This window comes from Liolophura sinensis, chromosome 7 (genome assembly GCF_032854445.1).
Source record: "Liolophura sinensis isolate JHLJ2023 chromosome 7, CUHK_Ljap_v2, whole genome shotgun sequence".
NCBI classification, from domain to species: domain Eukaryota; kingdom Metazoa; phylum Mollusca; class Polyplacophora; order Chitonida; family Chitonidae; genus Liolophura; species Liolophura sinensis.
Genome location: NC_088301.1, coordinates 12,860,450 through 12,867,289, shown reverse-complemented (window position 1 = coordinate 12,867,289; position 6,840 = coordinate 12,860,450).

Genomic DNA, 6,840 nt, shown 5'->3' with positions numbered 1-6,840 from the left:
TGGCATGAATCGAAATATAGATCTATTTGAATGAGTCTTTGTCTGTGGTAGTGCTCAGTATAAAAATGCTACCTAGTTCATTGATAATTTTACATCTAGTCTCCACAGTTTGGAAGTCTACATATATTAGAGAAGTACCTACATTTGCATTTTAAATTCAATAAATCAGTTTCCCTCGTACATAAATATTCTTAAGCTTAATAAATGAACTGCTTTCACTCACTTTACAAAAATCTAGTCAGTAAAGGCCAAGTTCAGCATCCTAATTTAATGTGTCGTTCACTTTAATCATTTGCAATATTATTTTTTCCAGTGCACTACACTCCTCAACTTCAAGTAAGAACTATGGTTTTAATTATACTCTGTGCCATTTTTGTTTTAGTACAATGTTTAAATCGTAGTCAATGTTTAGCTGCATTTATGAGAGATAATCGAGCCGACAGCTCTCGATTTCCAAGTACAAACAGCTGAATTGGATTAGTTTTCAAAGGCAGTTTCGACGGTTGATTATTTCCAAAATAACTACCGAGACTAAAGTTTAGCGAGACTTGGTCTAATCCTATAAATATTAAATACCGTTACACTATTCCAATTAAATATTTTACATAAAACAATTTAAGTTTACATACCCGTCGCACATGGCGCTTTCTTGTAGGCCGAGATTTCCGATTTGGTTTGCGAGAAAATATTGTGCCACTTTTCCTCCACTTCTTCTTGTGACCGCTTGACGGCTGTGAACCTGTCCATTCAACCTGTCCGTCACTAACTTCCATGTAATTTTCTTCTTTTCTGAGGTCAATCCTGGACCCAGCTTGCCCCTCAGTATGTCCTTGTATTGTGCCATGTAATGGCGAGGCTCAAACACTCGTCGTTTGACCAGTTCGGCTTTTTTCCCTTTTTACCTCCATGACAGATTGTGTGTACATCGAACTGTCGGCTGCTGCTCACGTGAGATTATGATGTACCAAAAATATCTTTATTATTAGAGACCTCTCTCGTTGCTAAAACGAGAAAAACTTATCTTTTAAGTATTTTCTTCTCTAAGAATCGTATTAAGAAATTTTATGAATGCATTCTTAAATATTTTCTTAGCTAAGAGTAACTTCCATACTTAAGTATAAATTCTTAGCTGAATCTTAAGAATCTTTATAAATACCGGCCCTGGCATTTAACGGAGTACCCTTTTATAACTACTTCTGGAACTGAACACTGATGACGCCGATTGTAAGTGACAAGATATAGACCTACAAAATGTTGTGCTCATGTTATATTCTTATTTGTCTAGTTGTTAGAGTAATCTTTAAAAGTTTGTCGTTATTTCACTTCATAAAATGTTGATCATTCATTTAGTTAGTCGGTTGGCGGTTTACAACAAAGGCACGAATATTTCTTTTGCGGTGCGGTTATTGGGTACAAGAAAGGACACATGAGAAAACACAGCGCATCGACGATTACCTTACAAAATGTGTATTGCTTGTTGATTTTCAAAGCAATTTTGAAAGTAAATAAGAACATTTATCTGAAGAATATTTCCCAACATTAGATATATAAACGGTTGCAATCAAAACCGCATTTATAGAAAGATTTTACTTATAAACCAGCGTGCCACACGAATCCGCCCTAATTTGTTAATTGATACAGGTTCTTAGTATTTTTTGTTGAACGTTGTTTTAGACCATGCTCTTGTGACTAATGCATAGATTCAAGTTGTACTTTCAAACTTGGGCTTTTTTAGAATGTCGTGCGTTTATGCTCTCTTTAAAGGGAGGGAACTCCCTGAACTACGCTAATCTCTTCAACTTGATAGTGAACGTGACTGCTGGCCAGTAAGTAAAGTTACACAAACCCATTCAGTTTCTCTATTAGTTATATAACCATTCTGTAAATTTTAAACCAAAATGTATATCACCAAACATTTGTTAGGTACATTTATACCACCACATGTAGCTTGCACGTTTAGTACGACATATCATAATTCAGCATAGCAAAAACACGCACCATTAACTTAAAACTATTAGTGATGTGTACAAATCCTGGGTGAAAAGTTTATTAAATACATATATATCTCTAGCATCTTTTGTTCTGTGTTACCAGTTTATAATATTTGTGTGACAGAATCACCTAATCAGCGTTGAAATGGATCCCTACTTTGGATATAGCTGCAATAGTTTGAACAGCTGCAATCAAAGCGCAGCGCAGATATATATTTTGATCACCGTAACAACTTGTGAACTCGCATGGTCCACTATTTGGATAATAATGAAGTTTACATGGCATGAATCTTCATTGCGTCTTCCGGCATCATGGAAAACTGTTGACTGCTTCTTTTTATATTAGGCCCTATTAATGTCTTAGTTTGTCTTCATACTTTAATGGTTTGTGTTAAACGTTGACTTGGAAATAGATCTCGAGATGCATCCCTTTTAGCGGATAAGTGGTGTAAGAATACGACACCTAAACTCTACCCATTCTGCTGAGGTTTCTCCACCTATTGGTACATGTGCCATGTCAAAAGTCAGTAAAACTTTTCTGAATGCTTCATAAAACACTATCTAAACACATAAAGCCAACGACGACAGTGGGATTCTTAGTAAACGGTCACCCGAAACAATTTAAATGGAACCTCTTCACAATGTTTGTCAAAATGCGTAAAGGCAGACAACATTAGAAAGAAGTATATATGAGATGATAGACCACTGAAAACTGTCCAGGAAAATAGTTGGATTTATTTTTCCAGAATTTTTGTAACCGAGTAAAATGCTGTTTAAAGATCAAACACAACACTGGTCTGTTGTGACCCAAAAGGTATCTTTGACGTTACATCCATACTTTTTGCCTGAAATAATTCGTTTCAAGGTCAAATTGGCGAATGCATTCATAGATCTATCTGTATATGCATTCAGTGGTTCAAAAGTGGTCAAACAAGGCCATCATAAAATCCTATGATTTAAATGCATTTTGGTAGGTTAGAAAAGGTGGTGGAAAAAATACAATAAAAATATTCTTTTTATGGACAGTGTTTAATACTCTTTCATCTGACATATACTTCACGTTCATCTGACATATACTTCACAGCAACCTGTGGATGGTCGTAGGTTTCCCTTGGGATCTGCATGGTTTCCTCCCACCATAATTCTGGTCGCCATCGTACAAGTGAAATATTCTTTTGTACGGCGTAAAACATAAATCATATAAAAAACCCACACACAAATAAATAATGAGGTGTCCGAGTCAACACTGGCAAAGATCAGTTTCTAATTAGTAAGAAAGAAGATAAAAGTATGAAATCAGTACGAATTCATATAAAGAGAAGCACTTAACAGTTTTCACTGAGGACAGAAATGACAGATACGTCATTGGATTGCCACGTACGTAATCGGAAATCTTTTAAGTGTCATGCACATGCGTATTACCAGAATATCCCATTTTCTAGATTATGACCTCATTACATTTTTTGGACATATTTTGACCCTGGGTTGTAAGATCATCTCTTGCGTCGTGTACTTTGTGTGAAGTAGAGAAATAAATACACCAGTTTGGTATCAGTTGTGAATGTTATAAAAATTGATGGGGCCACTTGCCCAAAGGAATCGTAAGCCTAAGTTGATAGTAGGCTTAACATACAACTTACACCACTTTAAACGAAGGGATTTTAACCTACAATGATCATACCTTGCAATCACATATCACAATTGAATCTGTTCACAGCGTAGCTGCTGAGTAATTATGACAGTTATTGGCTGGTTCATTTTCAGTTCCCCATTATGTATGAGTCAAATTTGATGTACATTCGCAATCGTAACTACAAAATGTTACAATTCCTTTGTGCAATCGCGTGCCTTACTTTTAGCATAAATTTTAAACATTGTAGGGTTTACAACAGATTGGAGATAAGATCTATTTGTGTAAACAGGCCCACTAGTATTAGATTCAGGTGTTGGCCCAGCACACTAGCATGATGCAGCTGAGCTGATACAAATCCACTTTCAAGCGCTGAGCGCACACTTCCTGATTCAAAGAAAAATACACTTGGAATAGCGTGTTTTTTATTTTCAGTCTTTAATATGGTGCATTTACTGGTTAAGCTTGGATTTTTTACTCTTGACCCACTGTCAACGAACTTTGTGACCTCTGCGAAATCGATGAAAGAGAATTAAAATAATTTGTGCTCTGTGATACACAAAACCTTCCGCTTTTACTAGAACTAAAGTAAACGACATGCATGGACAGATCATAAAATGCATACTTTTCTAATTATTCAATAAATACTTTATGGCGTAATCAATAAAATTTACCTCTTTAGGTCATGTTGTTTGTGTGGGTGGTAGGATGCGTGATTATATATGAGTAGGTGGAATGTGGAGACCTGTTGGGAATGAATTAGGACTGAGGTGGCGAAGTGCTATTGGTGGTGTAAAATCTATACAAACGGCAATTATTCTAAGTTTAGATACTGAGGAATAAACGCCATTGAGTACACAAATGACAAATTTATGATATCCTTGCATTACGTAAAAGCAATGATTATCAGGAGGCATATGTGCGTATTATATAGGGTTTTGTGGTCTTGCAATGGATTTCCCAGTGAGCAGCTTTGGTAACATATGTGCAAGTCCCCAAGAACATCCATATTGCATTTATTAGCCCATATGTAATACACGTCAGCATTGAACAGATGTCACCTTAGCCCGATATACCTTTTAACTCTTTGGTAATGGAGAACGATTAAAAAGTAGGTCAGGCCTAATCTTTATATATTATGTAATAGTTCATTTCTGTATTTCTCATGATGTTTAGTGGGCAAATTGGTGACGATTAATGACTCATGTTTTGCATAAGTTCAATGGCTAATTCAGTAGCGGCTGTATAGTGAAAGGTTCCATGATCAGGTTTGATTCGCACTGAAGTAAAATCAGTTATCTTTTTGCACGTGGTTAATTCTCAGTGAACTCATTTAAACCTGGATTGTATTGTTTTATCTCGTTTATTTATTAAGATAAATAATGACAATCAGCAAGAACGCTTTAGATTCAGCGACCAGCGAGGATCCCATATAGAATATCCTCAGTTAAACTGATCGTAAATTGAACTTGTTAGATAGAAATATTCTCACAAGTTTCTCTCTAAGTTTCTGGCGTTTGAGCTTTGCTTATTTACTACTTTAAATGTCTCTACCGGCTATTAACATATACACTTTCAAGACCGTAATCCCCGATATTGTTCAGAAGATCATAGTATCTATTCATCTGATTGGTGTTTTACGCCGTTCTCAAGAATATTTAAACGACGGCGACCAGAATTATGGCGCATGGGAGGAAATCGCACAGAGAGTAGGAAAGAAAAATCATAGTAATGAAATGACGTGGTGATTCCACACGATTTTATGTCATGTACTTTGGCGTCCATATCAAACATTCACACAACCACAGTCATACGTATGTACAGTTTGGGAGTAAAAGTATACATTCTCACTATATTTATTTGTTTGATTGATGTTTTACGGCGTACTCAAGAATATTTCACTTATACGAAGGCTGCCTGGCATTTTGGTGAAATAATAATAAAAAAAAAACGGACAGAGCCCGGGGGAAACCCACGATCATCCGCAGGTTGCTGGAAGGCCTTCCATTCTCATTCGAAAGCCTCCGTTATAAAGACTTTTGGAACAAAAGCTTGCAGTATTCAAAGATTTTTAGACTTGTGATCCTGCAAAGAGGAAATGATATCGGAATGCCGCGTTTGGGGTAGGTAACTCTCCAACAGATATATAGGCAGACATTTTGAATGTTGTGTCACAATCATCATACAAATTACATAACTTACAAGTACCGCTGGTGACTATGATCGTTACGGACGGCCAATAGTCAACACCCATGAACACCAATCAACAAGAAGGACAGAAACCCTAGTTAAAGATTTATTTATTTGATTGGTTTTTACCCAGCACTCAAGAATATTTCACTTATACAACGGCGACCAACATTATTGTGGGAGGAAACCCACGACCATCCGCAGGTTACTGCTATACCTTTCCAAATACGACCGGAGAGGAAGAAAGCATGAGCTGGGCTTGAACTCATAGCGAACGCATTGGTGAGAGGCTCCTGGGCCATTACGCTGCGCGCTAGTCAACTGAGCCAAGGAGGCCCCCAGAAACCCTAGTGCGTGGGTCAGGAAAGCCATTATACGCCGATGTTTATTTAACAATAATAATTTAATATGTTTGAATTAATATAAGATATTAATATACCCACGACCCGCAGGTTGTTGCAGACATTTCCACGCGCGGCCGCAGAGGAAGCCAGAATGAGCTGGACTTGAGCTCACAGCGATCGCATTGTTGAGGCTCCAGGATCATTGCTCCGTCTTGGCACGCTGACATCCTCGGCCCCCAAAATGTTTGCAGTCACACCTAAACTCATGCATCGACTGTTAGAAAGCTCCGTTTTTTACCACGGTTTTTACGTGATGGCATAAAATGCATCACACTCTGTGACAAAAAGGTGAACACGATTATTGAAAGTCATTTGCGATGTTCGTAGTTATCTCACAGCACAAAGCCCGATTCATTAAGATTACCCATGTATACAACAGCCGACCAAAAACTGGGTTTTGTGGATGCACAAAAAAACATCAGCAACCACGGCTAGCGCCTTGCCATTGCTGCCGATATCTCCAGATTTATCAAGATTCTCAAATCCTCAACGAATGCGATTGAGTCCAAGGTTTCGCTTATGAATTGTTTTAATTAGGCGTCAATGTAGGTGTTACTGGACCTTTACAGTTGCAAATAACACGAGATAGTATGAGGTGGCGCGCGAATGGCACTGCTATGATAGA